Genomic DNA, 20,094 nt, shown 5'->3' on the forward strand with positions numbered 1-20,094 from the left:
GAATAGTTTGTACAAGACAATTGTCGGTTCTCATAACTCGGTCTTCCTAGACCGTTTAACTCGGCCTTCCTAGGCCCAACCCAACCCATTCGACCAATCGTCCCGTCTAAACGGTCCTAATTCTTATTTGGGCCTAAGGATGGATAGCGATTGACGTCATCCATACCATGATGCTTACTCTTGTTTGTGTCAAGGGCCTTCACTACTTGAGGAAATGGACTAGGAATCGGCCTTACTCTTGTTTGGCACGAGCCTCTCCACAGACTTCGGGTTTGATGGTTCGGTATGGCAACCTACCCGTTAAACCAAAACCCTTCTAAATGCACTCAGCATCCCGTTATAATGCCTGTATAAATGTGTAAACCCTACGTGATCACCACTTCTAAACAAAACCATGACGAATTTTCAAAAAATCAAAATCCTTATTTTGAAACAAGAATTTCGAAATAGGGCCTTTAATTAGCGCAAAATCCGGTCAAAACTCCGTCCGTTTGTCGCGTCAAATTTCGGGCCACAAGCCCATTTCAAAACCTCACTTCGAGTCCACTCCTACAACTACACTACAGTTGACTAGGATACACATTTTCAAAGACCTTGTCTTTCTTCAAAATCCACTCAACACAAGTGGCACACACCCACTTCACGAGTCAAAACGTTTTTTAGCAAGTGTAATAGAATGGTCGATCGTGTTTTGATTCGTCGCCGATCTCTTATCCAGTTTCCAAGATGCCCGGATCAAGTGATGAAACAAACCTCCAGCAAATTCAAGAGAGTAATGATCGAATCCTAGCCGCGCTAGCCCAAATGCAAATCACTCAAGAACAAACCTATGACCGCCTTGAACTTATCGAAGGCCGTATCTTTGATGTAGAGGGAAGGTTGCCTCCCCTTAAAGGTGAAGTACTACGTTTCTCCGATGACGAGTCTAAAGATGAGAATCCTATCATAGGAACAACTGCAGCCGAGAAGAGACTCCAATACCTAGAGGAGCAATTGATGTACCTTAAGGGGGATGACATTTATAGGGAAAACAATCGCAAATATGAAGCCGTCAATTCCAAATTGCCCACTAACTTTAGCATGACGGATATCCCTAAGTTTAAAGGACATGAGAACCCTTTGAACCACATCCGCGCCTTCAAGGATTACATGTCTATCAAAGGCATCAAACCCGAGATGTTCTTAAGGATCTTTCCTTCATCTCTTGACACCATTCCGAAGCAATGGTTCTACACTTTAGATCACAAAAAGGTCGCTACTTGGGAAGACGCCGCAATCGAGTTCTCGAAACAATACGCGGATAATGCCGAGATCCAAGTCAACATGCGTACTCTAGAGGTCCTTACCCAAAATGACAAAGAAGGATTCACCGACTTTCTAAGTAGGTGGAGGAAGACTAGTACTCAACTAGTTGAACGCCCGGATGAGGCCACTCTTGTGGAAAAGTTTGTGGATAATCTCAAGCCCATATATGCCAACCATTTGAGATATCAAAACATCAAGACTTTCAAAGACTTAACTGTACTAGGGACGCGAATTGAAGATGACATCCGTAAAGGACTCTTGTCCAAAACGGTAGGTCGAGGATATCAAGGGTCCACAAGTCGTTCATACGGCTCTACTAGCAAGACCGATGAGGTTAACCTTCTCGAGCCATCCAAGAAAACTACTCCACCAAGGAAATTCACAAACCTTGGGGATACGTACTCCAACGCTCTAAAAAGGCTAATGAAGCAAGGTAAACTCCAACCCATTGGACCTACTCCCGAACCCGAAAGGAAGTCCAAGTTCTGGGATGAAAATTCCTACTGTGAATACCATAGGGGCAAAGGGCACGACACAGAAAAATGCTACAAGTTGAAACACGTGCTTCAAGATATGATTGAAGATGGTCGACTCCCAATTCCACCAGGAGGTAAGCCCAACAACACTCAGAATCCTCTTGGAGTTCTAGCGATTACAAGTGACGAATCTACCTTAGATTGCTCACACCTCATTTCTCCTACCGAAAATGAAATTCATGCAATTGAGAAAGAAAGGCTCTACTCTACTATCTCCCCTACCATTTCCGACTTCATCACATGGGCAAGGAGTGTAGATAGACAAGTGTGGGAACTAGAAAACATGGTAACGGCCTTGCGCAATCCCAATGCAATACCTAAAGAACGCGTACCATTGATCTTCTCTCAAAATGCCACTATGCAAGAAGTAGTCACCATGGTCGATAAACTAGTCGATCAAATCATACGACTAGAAAGTGACATCATGAGAATGAAGGAACTAGCTGCAGTCAATGGGGTTTGGGCCGATGACGATGAAGACGAATACCTCATTGAAAACTCCTTAGTCAAGGAAATAGTCCAAAATGGTGAAGACCAAGATGTGGATCACCTAACTCGTTCGGGTCGCCCATATCAAAGCACTACTCAAAACGGTCCAACCAACGTCATCACACCAAATGACAACGAAGATGACCCAACTGATCATTTGCTCAAGCAATTACAGAAAACCAAGGCTGATCTTTCAGTCTGGCAACTAGTGGCAAGCTCATTTCCGCATCGCCAAGCTTTACTGCAAGCTTTGGCCAAATTGAATGTAGCACATAACTCCACTCCCGAAGATGTAGTGAACTTGGTCTTCCAAGAATCACCGAAGCTAAGTAATCCTATTACTTTCTCAGATGAAGACTTGCCACCTTTTGGCGCTAGTCACAACCTTGCTCTATACATCACTGTCATTTGTCTAAAGAAGAATGTGCTAATGACTTTGGTAGACGATGGCTCCGCGGTCAACGTCATACCCCTCAAAACGGCATACAAACTAGGCATGAAAGGGTCGGATTGGACTCCCACCAATCAAGGTGTACGTGCATATGACGGTACACGACGAAAAGTGGTTGGACTTGCTAGCCTAACCATAGCCACGGGACCAATCGAACGAAAAGTTAACTTCCAAATAGTGGACATCGAAGCTTCATTCAACATACTTCTGGGAAGGCCTTGGATTCATGCTTCCAAAGCAGTAACATCCACCCTTCATCAAAAGATCAAGATCCCACTAAATGGCAAAGTTGTGACGATCACTTCGTCACCCATCAAGGCAATAATCGAGAAACAATCAAACAATCAAGTCCTTGCGGATCCCATATACGAATTTGGGGGCTCCCAAAGTGTGAATGTCATAGAAAGTGAGTTGGCACCCTTATACTATAATCCCTACTCCAACTTGGTGGTCAACCACATACTCAAATCTCAGGGATACTTCCCTGGAATGCCTTTGAACCCAATTCGGAAGAACACCTTCGCACCATACAAGGAAGGCAACTCGACAAGGATACCACTTGGACTAGAGTACAAACCCACAAAATAAGAAGTTCTCGAAATGCTCGCTCAAGTCAAAAATCGCAAGCACGTGGGAGTCCAAATGAGACCATATCTCCCCACTCTAAATGGGTACTTCGTTCAAGAAGGAAGTTCAGAACTCTTCCACGGATTTCCCGAACCTTGGCATTATCTTGAGAGGAAGTTAGCCGGAATCGAGATCTTTCACGATTGCTACTTCATTCCTCCCGAAACGGTTCCTACCGTCAAAACCCGTCAAGCACCTTGCTTCGACGAACAAGCTGTTAGCCTACTGTTTGGAGAAGATCGATTCATTAGGGCCGCGCAGGATGAGATCATTACTATGATACTTCAGGACGATCGCTTCAACCCCGCCGCGTTGATCACAGAAATCGACACAAAACAAAGAGAAAGGATGGAGAAAATCTATCAAATGGACCAACAACCAAGGAAGACTCTTCAAGCTCACTACTGGAGAAGGAGAGATGTTCAAAGGAGAACCAGAAGACGATGAGTTCGAATCGGAGTCGGAGTCAGAGTCGGAGTCTAGAGAAGTCATTAGAGAGTCTACTCCTGTTGTCATCCCCACTCCCTTCGTTTCTCCTAGCTTAGCCTCGAGTAGTCACGGTAGTTCGGGAAATGTCCCAACTATCGTTCCTTTGCCACCACCGACCATGGATCGGTTGGCTTCTTTGTTTCAACTTTACTCAAATCTTAATATGAATAAATCGGGTTACGCTTACTCTCTGTGTTCTTTCGAGTGCAATTCATTTATGATGATACTGAGGATGACCAAGACCCGGACTTGACCGAAATACCTCCCTACGTAGCCAAAGAAATATTACAAGAAGGGGAAGGGGGACCAGTAATAGAAGATACCGAACCCATCAACGTAGGAACCGAACTAGAACCCAAAGAACTTAGGATAGGGACTACCTTGAGCTCTACCGAAAGGGCCGATTTCATAGACCTCCTAAATGAATTCAAAGACGTTTTCGCTTGGTCCTACAAGGACATGCCAGGGATCGACAGGGATATCGCCGAACATAGGATTCCGATTAAGCTAGGTTTCAAACCTCAGAAAATGTGCTTGACGAATGAGAACAGAATGGGCTCTAAAGATTAAGGAAGAAGTTGATAAACAATTCAAAGCCGGGTTCATCAAAGTTTCCGAGTATTCTGACTGGGTAGCTAACATAGTACCCGTACCCAAAAAGGATGGGAGAATCCGTGTTTGTGTTGGCTTTAGGGACTTAAACAAAGCGAGTCCAAAAGATGACTTTCCTCTACCTCACATTGACATATTGGTAGACAACACTGCAGACCACGCATTACTATCCTTCATGGATGGATATGCGGGTTATAACCAAATCAAGATGGCCATGGAAGATATGCACAAGACCGCATTCGTCACCCAATGGGGAACATATTGCTATACAGTAATGCCATTCGGATTGATCAACGCCGGAGCTACATACCAACGCACCGCAACTACACTCCTACATGACATGATGCACAAAGAAGTGGAGGTATATGTAGATGACATGATCGTCAAATCCAAGGAGAGAGAGGGACATATTGCGAACCTTCGCAAATTCTTCGCAAGGCTACGAAAGTACAACATGAGACTCAACCCCCAGAAATGCACATTTGGGGTAACATCTGGCAAACTCCTGGGATACGTCGTTAGTCAAAGAGGTATAGAAATAGATCCTTCAAAAATCAAAGCTCTGATCGAGATGCCACAACCTCAAACAGAAAAAGAAGTCAGAGGATTCCTGGGAAAAGTACAATACATAAGTCGATTCATATAGAAACTTACAATGATTTGCGAGCCTATCTTCAAGAAACTCAAGAAAACAGACCACACCATGTGGGATGATGATTGTCAAAAGGCGTTTGACCGAATCAAGGAGATATTGGGTAAACCACCAGTGCTCATGCCGCCACAACGAGATCAACCTCTTGGTTTATATCTCACAGTAACTGAAACTGCCATGGGTGCTATGCTGGCTCAAACTGTAGGAAGTGAAGAAAGAGCTATTTACTATCTAAGTAAGAAGTTCTTGGAATATGAGTGCAAATACTCGCAGCTCGAAAAGACATGCCTCGCTCTTGTGTGGGCAACGAAGAAGCTACGTCACTACATGCTTAGCTACTCCGTCAAAATATATTCCAAAATGGATCCAGTCAAATACCTCTTCGAGAAACCCGTCCTCAACGGACATCTTGCAAGGTGGACTCTGATGCTCTCAGAATTCGACCTCAAATATGTGCCACTAAAAGTTATAAAAGGTCGCGCCGTCGCCGAATTCTTCGCAGAAAATCCTATCAACGACGCACAAACCATAGATACTTGGTCATTTCCCGACGAGGATATACTTCAAACAGATGTAGACTCCTGGGATCTATACTTTGATGGAGCATCAAATTTAAGAGGATTCGGAATAGGAGTGTTGCTCATTTCTCCTGAAGGTGAGCATACACCAATTGCTGTCAAACTCGACTTCGAGGTGACAAACAACGCTGCAGAGTATGAAGCTTGTCTCATTGGACTGCAAGCGGTAGTAAGCTTAGGCATCAAAAACCTCCGAGTACATGGGGACTCATCGCTGATCATCAACCAAGTTACAGGATCCTGGAAAATCCGAAGTGAAAGCCTCGCACCCTACCAGGCTAGGATAGACCAAGTCGCTCAATTCTTTGATCACGTAACCTACTTACACCTACCTCGGGAGGAAAATCAATTTGCAGACGCTCTTGCGAAACTGGCATCTTTGATAAATATGCCAGATCACATGATGGAAATGCCTTTGTGTATCGAACGACGATCAGAACCGGCTTATGTCCACCAAATCACCAATGAAGTGGAAATCGCACAGGAACCCTGGTTCCAAGCAATCCTAAATTTCAAGCTTAATGGTACCTATCCACCGGATATGGACAAAAGAGGACAACGTGCTATACGCCTATTAGCTTCCCAATACATCCTGATGCAAGGAGAGTTATACAAAAGAACACCTCTTGGTGTAGTCCTACGTTGCCTTGACATTCACAGGCACGAAAGGTGATGGAAGAAGTCCACGACGGAGAATGCGGTCCCCACATGAGTGGGCCTATGATGGCAAAGAAAATCACACGTTTAGGGTATTATTGGACCACAATGGAATCCGATTGCATCAAATACGTGAGACATTGCCACAATTGCCAAATCTTCGGGAATGTACAACATGTCCCTCCCTCGTTGCTATACACGATGACATCTCCTTGGCCATTTTCCGCATGGGGAATTGACATAATCGGAAAGATAACCCCAGCCGGCACAGGAGGTCACTGTTTCATTCTAGTAGCAATTGACTACTTCACCAAATGGGTAGAAGCTGCTTCCTACACTGGTCTTACGGCTAAAAATGTGGCAAAATTCATACAAAACAACATCATCTGTCGATATGGTTGCCCACATGAGATCATTAGCGATAATGGGTCACACTTCCAAGCTGAAACCGAGCAATTGCTAGCCAAATATAAGATTAAGCATCACCACTCTTCGCCCTATAGACCACAGACTAACGGCGCGGTAGAGGCGGCAAACAAGAATGTTGTCACAATTCTCAAGAAAATGACTGACAACTACAGAGATTGGCCAAGCAAGATACCTTTTGCCCTATGGGGATACCGTACATCAGTTAGGACGCCCACTGGGGCTACTCCTTTCTATTTGACCTACGGCATGGAGGCCGTACAACCAGTCGAGCTAGAAATACCATCCTTGCGTATTCTACTAGAAAGCCAAATCCACAAGCCGATTGGAAGAAGGATAGATACGAAGAACTCATCCTCCTGGATGAACGTAGGCTACGCGCCTTACATAATGTCCAAACCTATCAAGCACGTATCAAACGAGCTTTCAACAAAAGGGTTAGGCCAAGAAACATCAAAGAAGGAGACTTAGTACTCAAATCGGTTAGAGCTCTTTTACCTGTCGACCCAAGGGGAAAATTCAAACCTAATTGGGCCGGACCATATCTAGTCAAATCCATACTCCCAGGGGGTGCGGTTAGAATCACAGACCTAGATGGGAATGAGTTTTCAAACCCCACAAACCTTGACCAACTGAAACGATACTATGCCTAGAATAGGACCACACACGCGCCTCGCGTAAACCCATGTGTCGCTCTTGTGGCACTAAATAAACGGCCCCTGGCCCAGCTGAAATAAGCTAAGTGTCACCATGCTCTTGCATTTTGACAAATTTGTCATCCTCATATCATCAAATAAACTAAATTCGCACCTTGAGAACAAGCAAAACCTCATGCTTAGTTTCTATGTTCATTACAAGCTCTTGCTTCGGACAATTATTCTTTTACATTTACTCGAACTACGCGCAAGGGTTTGATTTCGCTTTTTTAAAGTGAATACGTAGGCAATCCTTCACAGGATTCAACCCATTATACCTAAAATGTAAATAGAAGGACATTTGCGTTGCATTTGAAATTCGACAAGAATAATAAAAGAAAATCACAACGGTTTCATAACCATTCAACCTTTTTTATTCCATTCGCTTTCTAATAATAATAGTACGTTACATAATAAAAATAGAATAGGCTAGGATTCTAAAAATCCCTCCTTTTTATTACAACAACAATAATAAATAATAATCAAATAATAAATAAGGACTCGGGCTATTCCTCCATCTTCCCCTTGCCCTTGTCACTCTTGTCATACTTCTTGTCACGACCTCGAGCCGGGCGCTCTTGCACCACTTCAGACCTAATCACCAACGGTCTTTCTCGAGGCCCGACTCGCCATTCTTGCTAACCACCATTTCCGCAACAGAGTAGTCTTTGATTTCTTTGAAGGGTGAATGACCTGAAAACCGGCTTCTTCTTCTCCTTCTGTCAGATGCTTCTCCTTCTCTTTCTCGCCCTCGCGCACCTTGTAGTCAACAGGTTCGCGTTTCCTTAGTCTCTCGCGCTCTTCCGAAGTCGCACCTTTCTCTCCACCTCGGATAGGAATCCGACACCCACAAAGCATTGGCGGAGAAACTCAAGAACCACATGTTCCTTTGGGCCCATTTGATAGCCCACTCTCTTCGGCTCTCTGTAGTAAGCGCCATAGCACTCTACGGGACGGTGTCAAGCCTCGGGATCGTCTCGCCCAGCCCACCAACTTGCCTCATCAATCTTTCCGGAAAGATGCATACCACGAACTCCAATCCCGAATGCGCACGGACCTAGTGGGATCCAAAGAAGACACTCCAGGTGACGGACTTGAGGTGCCACCACGTACAACCCACCTAATCAACGGGCCATCATCATTCTTGACTTGTTCTTCCAATAGTCACGGACCCGGGTGAAGTCCACCATGTACAACCGCGTCCTCATCGCAATCATACGGGAATGATAGGAAAGTGCATGAACCGGGGCTCGAGCGGTGGAGCCGTTCCATAAGCCAAACCTACCAAAAGCGGTATTAGACACCAAACACAAAAAACAACAAAAAAAAAAAAAAAAAAAAAAACGAAAAAAAAAAAAAAAAAAGAAAAAGAAAGGTGTCTTTACCGTAGGATGACGGACTCCCCAAAAATGGCAGATCACGGTTGGATTTCCTATTATCCAAGCCCAAAATAATCTCTCCTAAGCATAAGCAAGTCCGGCTCTGCGCGACTCCATTTGCTCGATAAGGCACAAAAGACGAGGGTCACCTCTCAAGTCTTCATCAACATGCCCTTGGAAGACATACATATGCAACAAACAAAAGCCAAATGCTCTCCTCCTAGCAACATGAGAGACAGTAGGGGTCACCACATGTGATGAATCGATCAATAAAATCCAACATTCTCACGCCTTTCGGGGTAACTAGACGATCCACCTCAAGTCTGGTCAGTCCAAGCAAGTCTCTGAATTTGCTCTTATACCCTTGTGAAGTGGAACGAATGGCAGGTAAATGTTCAGGATCCCATCCACCAATAGCAGCTATTTCTTCAGGAAATGGGCAAATGTCACCTCCCGGGAACGCGAAAACATGATAATTCGGGTCCCAATAGTCAAGGCAAGCATCCAAGAACGGTTTTACAATCTTAATGAGTTTCAAACTCAACAAAGACCCAAGGTTATAAGCGCCCATGTCATGCTTCTCCACATTCGAAAACTTGTTGGTCCATTCCTTTAAGCGGATCTCCAAAGTATTCATGATGACAATTCTCTCTTGAAGATTTATTTTGAGAATTTTATGTGAATAGACGAGGAAGAGACGGAAGAATTGTGTGAATTAACGCCCCGTCGACGCTTCTATTTATACTAATTGCTGTTTCCAAAAATCCGCCGAACGGACAAGCTTGGGAACAAAGCAAAGACTGCGCGCCTCTTCAAAGGGACGCACTCATGCTGCGCCTCTTCCCCAGTCTCACTTCTGTGATTTCCGCGTTTGGATCTTTCCTAATTCTATAACGAATAATTTCCTATTCCTACGGGATTTTATTTTGGTAAATACGAGCAGTTTACCATGTTTCAAGTTTCCTATTTTCGCGGGCACGCATTTCGAGGCGACATCGACACCTTCGCCATTTCATGACGCTTAAATTCTTTTTTTATTCTTAGGAAATAAATTTTATTTTTTTAGGAAGTAAATTTCATTTTGGGAAATAATTTTCTTTTGTTTTCATTTCAACATTTCATTTCTACACTTACAGATTTCTCTTTTTTCTTTTTTTTTTTAGGGGGTAACCCTCCCTACCGTCCGGTCATTTCCGACAAAATTCTTACATTTTTGCATTTTTCGTGCTCTTTCGAGTCTCATTTTGCGCTGGTCAAAGGCCATATGTATAAAATGTATGTTTTGCGTGATTTCTATGTAAATTTCGGCAACATGACGGCGTAAACCGTTGTCTACCAAACCTGTTCAAAAACTAACCTGCAGGTACAAGCAACACGACCCAGCAGCAAAGGCACTCAGGCCATCGTATATACAAATGTACAAGCAAACTGGGGGCTTGCGCCCCGAACAAAGTTCAAAAGTCCAAGCAAACTGGGGGCTCGCGCCCCAAACAAAGTCCAAAAATGTTCGAAATCAGATGTCCAAATGTACAAAACTACACAGAACTACTGCTGGGCACCCTCCAACTCAGCAACCCTCGCCGCAAGAGCAGCAATCTCGGCATCCCGAAACTCGAGCTCCCTCAACAAGCGAGCTGTCTCTTCCCGAGACTGGGTCAACTCTCGCTCCAGCTCGCGACCAGCCTATAAACAGCAATAAATTGGCTCATGTCAATCAATTCAAACAAAACTGAAAATCAAAAATCAAAAGAAATCAAATGAGGTTCATACCTGACGACCTCGACCACCGACGAGTGTCTCGATGGCAGTAGCTCGTAGCCGGTTGGCCACCCTCCATAGTGCCACAAACCGAGATGGCGCAACCTGCATTTCAAAAGAAAGTCTTAGTAAATTGAACAAGTTCAACCAAATGTGTTCTTACACGAAAGTCATACAAGTCGGAGGCTTACCCTCCGAATCAGATGCTGCCAGTCATCTAAGCCAGCATCCGTCACAGCTACGTCAAAGTCACGCAACTCGGAGATCGTCGTCCTCCCAGTCGCGTCAGTGTACTCGAGGGTCTCGGGGTACTCTGAGGGCTCGATGCCCGCCGCCTCAACCTCCCGCAAAGACAAATAGTTCTCGTTAATCGATGATCTTTCGTCGCAATCCTCAAAATCAAAATCAAGAAAAAGTAAAATATACTCACCACTATCGGCCAGTACGCCAACCTCCCGTAAAGGAACGCCGAGTAGTCCTCGCCAGGCAGAAGAAGGTCGTCGCCACTAGCACCAGCCAGGTCCGCCTCCCTCTCAGCCTCAGAAGGCTCCCTAAACATCGTCCTGGGAGGGTCGACGGGAACCGTCAACGCGTCCCGAGAGCACTGACGAGCCAAACGCTCGCCCAGATACCACACAGGACCCATCGACGTCCACAAAAGCAGCCGACTCGGGCTCCTAGGTCGAAGGACCTCAGCGACAAAAGGAGGCGCTCCAGCGTACTCCGCCCAAGGTCTAGGCACCCACTGCGACAAGATAAGGCAAAGATCATTCCTATGATCAAGTGAAGGCAAAGGATAAGAAATATAAATGAATACGAGTGGGATACTCACGCTGCTCAGCTGAAGGGCGTTCACATCCCGCCGGTAGACATTGTGTGAAGAGCGCTTGCTCTTCGTCCGGCACATGACCCAATCCCTCACCACGGGATAGGCCTTCTCCAGCGGCTCCGTCCTCTTGGGTGCGAGACTCGGGAAGTAAGAGTACACCCACGCCTGTAAAACAGAATAATCAATGACGATCTTTCGTGATTCAATAAAGAAAGGAATTTACTTTGGTCTAAAGGAAGGTTCATACCTCCAACAAGTAGTCCGGTCCGACGGCGCCGGAGAAGTCCCCTTCTCCATCAACTCCGGACGAACCATGGCCCTCATGAAGCGGAAGAGGACCGCAAAACCAGCAAGGACCCGGTCCCGGCGTCCTAGGGAACTCGGTCGTCGAAAGAAAGGGAAGGAGCTTCGTCGATAGCCTCTCGCCCTTGTCTCCGAGGTAAATCGAAGACAGAACCACCAAAGCCACAAACGAGCCCTCTCTCACCAGTACAAGGAGGAGGAGTTGTCTCCCTCCCATCGATCGTCACCGGCGCCGGGGTCTTCCCCGCAAAGTAGTCTCGAACGTAGGTACGGGTACCAAACCCGATCGCAACAACAGCCTTTCGGCGATAAGTTCCAGCCGATCAATCTCCTCGCCTCGGCCGAGTCCGCCCTCATGGCGGTCTCCGCCACACCATCTCCTCGGTCCCACACGGCGGACCGAAATCATGCCGTAATCCTCCGTAGTAACTCCCACCTCACCAAAAGGCGGGTGAAACGTGGAAGTCGTATCCCAAAATCGATCCAAGAAAGCGCGGACCAGGCTAAGGTTAGCCCGCAACTTCCTCTTCACGATATCCTTCCGGACACGAACTAGAGGACCGAACGCTCCACGCTCGATCATGGCCCTCTCCTCCTCCGCCGACAAATGCTCGTGCTCGTAGTGCTCCATCGCCGTCGTGTAACCCGAGAACGACCTGATGTTCCCAGCCTCCTATAATGATTTGAAACAAAGCTATCTTTAGTTTTGAATGAAATTTGCAAGAAGTTTGGACAAAAAGAATGAAAGAGAATAGGTAATGAGTAGTTAATTCTTATTTACCAAGCTCTTCACCGTCCTGTAGGACAGGTGACCCTCTGCAGCCCACACAAGGTGCCTACTCTCCCGGTCTCACCCCACAGAGCTCCTCTCGGCTGACGACCTCCTCGCCCAACGTTGGCCCGTCTCGGGGCCTCCTCCTCCTCGACGGCCTCCTCCTCGTGAGCCTCGTCTCCAGTGGCCATCACCGCAGCGGTGAAGGCCTGCTCTAAAGCCTCCTCAACAGTACTGGCGTCTATCTCCATGGGAGTCCTCCCAGAAGTAGAAGCCTCATCACCTGCAACATTGAAGTAAATTCAGGCCGCGTCACATGACGACAAGCCTTTGTTAAGGAGTTTTCGAGCCTTCAAATCCCTGAAAACCGCCCTTTTCATGCCATCTTTGGCCATATTCCCGCCAACCCAATCACTCATGTGATAAATTGGGTCAAGTCAAGTCCAAGTCAAAGCCTAGTTCCAGGTTCAAGTCGAAAATTCGGCAGCATTTCGTTATAACGGCGATTATGCCCTAGAAAGGTGTCCTGAAAAAGTTGTCACGAACCAAAATTTCGAGATGGTAGAAAGTTTACCCATCATCCAGGGATCCCAAATATCAAATTTCATCGCCAATGGGAAATCCTAAGGCTATTTTCGAAACAATTTACGGTTCAGCTGTAAAAACCGTCTCAAAATTCATTCAAGGGCTCAAAACTCGATGAAAATTCGAAGCAAATACATGGTTATGTTCCTAACATTGCCTACTATCCATTTCTAACATCAATTTGGCATGGCAAATTCATTTGGGGGAAAAGCCCCAAATTTTCGATCAAAAGGGTCGAAAACCCTCGTTTTCGCGGCTCAAAATTCAACAAATGTAGATGATTAATGCAAAATTGGAACACATACCTCGATTAGTCATGTTTAATGCGAGCTTTTGGATCAAACCTCGACGAAAATGGTGAAGATTTGAGAGAGAAATGAGTGAATTGTGTTTCGAAATAATGAAATACAATCCTTCTGAGTTCGCGTTTTTACGCAGAAATAGCCAAATTGGGGAAAAGACGCAGCAGGCGCTGCGCCTCTTCCAAGGGACGCAGCTCTTGCTGCGCCTCTTCCTTGTGTTCCCTCCATACGGATTTTCAAAAATTCGTTATGAGTTCGTTATTTGTGGGCCCATCTTTGGTGCGCCTCTTCTTCAACGCTATTATATTCTTTTGGTCCGTTTCGATGATTTTCTTTCGTTCCGGCCCGCATTTTATCCAAATAAGCAAAGAAGATTTTTGCGATATTGCTCAAGATCATTATATCCAGGTAGCAGTAGTAGTATTTTGCAAGATCGCTCACTCAAGATTTCTCCCACAACGATCTAGATGTTCCTAGTCGTCAAAATATTCCCCCAGCAAGAGTTTGTTTGAGACCGACGCAAGCAGATTCAACCTCAAGTTTTGCCAGAGTTTGCTTGAGACTATTGCAAGCGGATTCCCCAGCAGTTTCTACTGACGTCCTGCTGCTTTCAATATTTCTTGTTTCCCCGCAGAGTTCGACCAAAGTTCCCTGTGACCCCTAATGCCTTCAGACACCAAGTTATCTTCAGACCAAAGAGTTTTGCCGAAGCGTCTTCAGTTCCGTTTCGCCCGGGGGTATCTCAGGTATGGTCTCTTCTTATGGCTGGCGAGCTTCCTTACGTAGTCTAATGGACTTTAAACGACCCTCCCCGATAGTCGACAGACTCTAAAATGTTCCCGACGACAGGTCCTTGGTTCAGACCCCTTGAGCCGCCTCGCGTCACCATAGTCGTCAGGTTGTAATCTTCGATTGACCTGATGGCTATAATTTGACTTTCGCCTTGTCCAAGCCTCAGTCAAAGTGGGGGCTCTGTAGATACCTCATTTCTGCACCTCCCGCAAACCACCCGGTGATGATTGGGCCGCATGTTTGGTACGCGGAACGATTTGTGACAGTTCGTAAGATTATCGTTAAGTGATTGCTCAAATATTTAATGTCGACCTCTTAGTTGTCATCTACGTCCTGATACGGTCGTTTTGGCAGTAATTAGAGTATATTCGGAGTCCGGGTCAAAAACCGTCTCCATTTTCTGATAACTGTTAAATCCCGAGTCGGAATGTTCTGGAATGTTCCGGATATTTCTATTCCATATTTCACAAATTCTATCTTTTGGCAAATAATATCCCGTAATATTCATAAGATAATCGAATTATTTCCGTCCTACCATAACTTAAACGCGGAAATCTTTCTTCAGCAGGAGGAAACCTCCTGGAAATAGACGCAGCAGGTGCTGCGCCTCTTCCAAGGGACGCAGTGGCTGCTGCGCCTCTTCCCAGGCCCTTCTTTGCATGTTTCACGTATCTTTTTTATATCTTTACGAGATTCACTTCCAAAGAGTCTCCGAAACCCTATTCCTTCACGTGATTAGTATAAATAGGAGCCTTCGTTCCTCATATTTCTCACGCGAGTGTCCGCCCTTCTCTTCTCCCTTTGCATTCTAGACTTTGTTCTTACTAATTGGCGCCTACGTGCTTGGACTTCCGACCACGTAAGCTCGGATCTTTCCGGGTACCAGCCTCTCCGTTGCATGACCGACCAATTTGACCAACTACACCAATAATCAACTTAATCAATCAATCGTTTTCCTCTTACGAGGGCACTCTCTTTGCATTCGCGTCGAGCATTCACTAATCGATATCTTAGTTCATCTCGTTTCGTCAACATGTAAGTCTGAGGGTGTATAATCCTTATTTATTTATTGTATTTTATTTATCGTATCACCATTGTAAGATTTATGTCGAATACACCATTAAAACCGATTTCTAAAACCGTGCTTTAAAACTCGCTTTGCGGATTTCCGATGAGACAGACGTTGAGAAGAGACGCAAGAATCGCTGCGCCTCTTGAAGGAGCGCGATCCCTGCTGCGCCTCTTCGTGAGGCTGCCGCAGCTTCCTCGCTTCTTTTCTTCTTCCTCGTCCTCTCGTAATTCGCTTTCTTTTTATTTGTTATTTGTTCGTCCATTAATTCTTTGATATAATCGTCACTGATAATTCACATGTGTATTGTATCATATAATTCATCATTCATTCATATGTTTAATTCATTAAATCCGACTTAAATCCCAATTAATTCATATTTGCGGGTTTTCGTCATTAAATTCAATTCCGGGTTGTAGAGATTCAATTTGTTCATATTGGGTTTAAAATTCGTCTTTGATATAGTTTTCATCTGTTTATTCACATGTTCATCGCATATTCGTCATTAATCATCATGTTTAATCTAATAACTTTTTTAGTTAGTTTAATTCACTAATTAATCGTTAATTTCATGTAATTAATCCTTTTGCATCGTCTCATCCATGTTTTATCGCCTTTATGACACCATCATTCACATGTAATTAACCTGTTAATCACTTCCATCCGAGTCAAATAATTTAATCGATCCATAAAATTACCAATTAACATTAACGATTTGCAGTTCCGGCTTCACAGCCAGAACTCACCCTTGGAACAGACGCAGCAACTGCTGCGCCTCTTCCAGAGGGCGCCGTCCTGCTGCGCCTGTTCCAGGATGATTTCTGTCCCTGAACTCCGTTTCTGCCTTGACCTAGTTTAATTAGTCTATGTATTAACTAACTAATATCCGTAATATCGCTAATTCCTGTTCGTTAATTTCTTTATTTTATTCTTTTATTCTTTTTCTCAAATTATCCGTTTTAAAGGTATTTTCGACATAAATTGCCTATTCCAATGTAATTAATGTAATTTTCGTTATTGTATTTATAGTTATTGTATTTCTTTTATTGTTTGTATGTTTCCACATGTAAATCAACATTAAATTCCAACTTCGACCCAATTGTATGCTAATTACGTGTCTACCAACTTAGTATTAATTCTCACATGCTAGGATTAAAACTTGGATGTTGCATTGCATGCATATAGCCGACGATATATCGAGTACGAATAACTTCCCTAATCATTAGTAGAGGCCGCTATCGAGGTGGGCGGGATTAGGTGTTCGATCAAAAGAGCTTCCTAATACGTACCCTCACCCCTTACTCCAGATCTCCGTGAGCACCCGTGTTCATTGGCATCCACGAGAGTCATTCTAGACATAGAATGCTAAGGGTAACGATTGCTTAGTGTTCATGTCACTACTTTGTGTCTTGACATGACACGAGGTATTCAACGGTTCCAATTTCCCATAAAAATTGGTGGCGACTCCTTACAAGATGCAAACGCTTGTTTTTCGACCTTCACCAAGCGCCCCCGTGGGCGGCCCGCTGTCCACACATATCGCAACTAGAGGGCTTATAGCTCACCCCTAGTATCCGATAAGACCAAGACTCTCACAACAGAACAATACAAGGCATTATCAAGAATATGACTCATACAAATATTTATAGTAAATATCTCATGCTTGTATTATATTAATAAATATTCCACTTTACAGTTTAGCATGCCGGTTGAATAACATATAAGCAAGTGATAATGAATAATTTACGTTATACGGAATTACGGAATAGAATGTGGCCAACTCAAGTGACTCCTTTGTAAATCCAACAACTAAGCTATGAGAGGCCCAAATACATAGTCATTTAAAATCCAACTATTAGACCATGTGAAGCCCAACAGACAAGACCAAAAGAGTCCAATACATAAAGTCAATTGAGCCCAACATATAAAACCAAATGAATTCAACAAATAAAACATGATATGTAAAAGCAGGATATTATTATATAAATCATGCCTTTAAGATATAATTTAATCGTACGTATTTTTATAAAAAATGAGCTTTTATATAATACGTTTATAAAAATCGTGTTTGACATAAAATTAATTAAATTGAATAATTCAAAAATATATAATAAAATGATTAAACGGTTTAATAAATTTTAAATGTCAAAATGGGAAATTCGCGGGTGTTACATGGAGAACAAGGAAACTGGGGAACATAATACCCCACCTCTGACTGAAACTGAGAAGAGGCTGAAACACTTGGAAGAACAACTCCTAGCCCGGGGTAACAATATCCATCTTGAGAACAACCGCAGGTTCGAGCCTGTCGGGGATTAGTTACCTGACAACTTCACCCTGACTGACGTACCTAAGTTCAAGGGAGTGGAGGACCCACTCAACCATATCCGTGCTTTCAAGGACTACATGGCCATTAAGGGGGTCAAACAGGAGCTCTTTACCCGGATCTTCCCATCCTCTTTGGAGCCGATTCCTCGCCAATGGTACTACTCCTTGGACCCGAAAAACCTTACTACTTGGGATGAAATCGCATTGAGTTTGCCAAGCAAGATGCCGACAACGTCGAAATCCGTGCCAACACCCGTACTCTCGAGGTGTTAACCCAAAACGACAAGGAAGGGTTCACCGAGTTCCTAACCCGGGAGGAGGGAGAGTACTCAATTGGTCGATGGTCGCCGAATCAACTCTGCGGTGGAAAAGTTTGTCAACAATCTCCGCCCGGTTTATGCCAACCTCGAGGTATCGAATATCAAAACTTTTCAAGATCTCGCATATTCAGGGACACGTATTGAGGACGACCTCCGAAAGGGTGTCTTAGCAAAGACCAGTGGCAGGGGTTACCAGGGATCCACCTCAACCGGATCTCGCCCTTACGGTCAGACAAACAAGATTGATGAGGTCAACCTCGTCGAACCATCTGCCAAGAAAACCGAGCGCCCCCAGAGAGTGTTCACCAACATAGGATCGACTTATGCAAGTGCCCTGAAAAGGCTCATGGACCAAGGGAAGCTACAACCGATCGGACCCACCCCAGATCCGACCGACGCCAAGAAGTCCCGATTTTGGAACCCCAACGCCATCACGATATCATCGAGGGAAAGGGCATGATACCGAAAATTGCTTCAAACTCAAGCACCTCATTCAAGACATGATTGAGAAGGGAGATTTGCCTATACCCCCATCAACTAAGCCGAACAACAAGACGAAACCTCTGGGAATTCACGCCATCTCTGACGATGAACCGACCTTAGACTGCTCTCACCTCATCTGGCCGATCGACGACGAGGTGAATGTTTTGGAAAAGGATCCTTCAGACGGAGTGTTTGTGTTTAGTGCTGCCACTATGCTCACAATGTTTCAACAAGTTGAAGAGGCCATAGCCAGCCTCTCTGAAAGAATCACCCGACTCGACGACGCCTACCGTCTACTCATCTTCAATACCCCAGCACCGCGCCCAAGGGAGAATTCCCCAAGCATTCAAAACTACCCCCCCCCCCCAGGATGGATTGCTCCCGCGACCATTCTGGCATAGACCTCACGAAAATCACCCTCAAAATAACTACCCTCAAAATAACTACTCCCATAAAAATCACCCTCACAAAAATATTCCCCACAAGAACTACCCACCGAGGAATACCCCTCCAAGGTATCCTCGAGACTCCGAAATTAACGGCATATGGAGGGATGATGTTGAGGATGTCTATATCCTCCCAGGGAAGGAGAAGCGGGCGAACGAAATCGGACATCTCACCCGGTCCGGACGTCCCTATCAAAATCCGAGCAACCCAAGGGTCATTCCAACAACGAATGACCAAATCGTCCCAGAGGTGGACACTCAACCAAAGGCCCCCAAAAATTTAATCCTGAAACAGCTCCAGAAAGCAAAAGCCGAAATCTCAATTTGGCAGCTGATCGCAACGTCTTTTGAGCATCGACAGGCCTTGCTGCAGGCCTTGGGAAAATTAACCGTTCCCTCCACCTCTTCCCCAAAAGAAATAGTGGCACACATGACAAGGGACGCCCCTGATCTGAACAACCCAGTCGTCTTCTCCGACGAGGACATCCCTCCATTCAGAGCCAATCATAACCTGGCCCTGTACATCACCGTACAATGCCTCCAAAAGAATATACCAATGGTCCTCGTGGATGACGGTTCCGCCGTAAATGTCATCCCTCTCAAAACGGCCTACAGGCTGGGTGTCAAGGAATCTGATTTGATCCCAACAAATCAAGGAGTACGCGCCTAAGACGACACTCGTCGCAAGGTCGCTGGGCTAGTCACTTTGACCGTCGCAACCGGACCCTTAGAACGACAAACCAGTTTTCAAGTGGTTGACATCGACGCGTCCTTCAACATGCTCCTGAGACGTCCCTGGATTCACGCCGTCAAGGCGGTCACATTAACGCTCCACCAGAAGATCAGGGTCCCCTTCAACGGGAAAACGATCACGATTCCCGCTTCCTCAATCAAGGCAGTTATGAGAAGGGGGATAGCCTCCCAAGCCATTGTGGAGGACGACAATGAAATGTGGGGTTTCCAAGCCGTAAACGCCATATCTGATGAATCAGCAACCTCTGATTGCGACCCGTTCACCAACCTCACGGTCAACCGTATCATGATGCGTCAGGGTTACTTCCCGAGTTTGCCGCTCAATCCACTAAAGGACCCATTGCCTCCCTTGAAACAGGCTAAGGTCCCCAACATTCCCTTTGGACTGGGGTACGAACCTACTGACCAAGATATCCGGGAGATGAACCTCCTAATCCGAAAACGCAAGAAGCACGGAG

The sequence above is a fragment of the Silene latifolia genome, chromosome 1 (assembly GCF_048544455.1).
Source record: "Silene latifolia isolate original U9 population chromosome 1, ASM4854445v1, whole genome shotgun sequence".
NCBI classification, from domain to species: Eukaryota; Viridiplantae; Streptophyta; class Magnoliopsida; order Caryophyllales; family Caryophyllaceae; genus Silene; species Silene latifolia.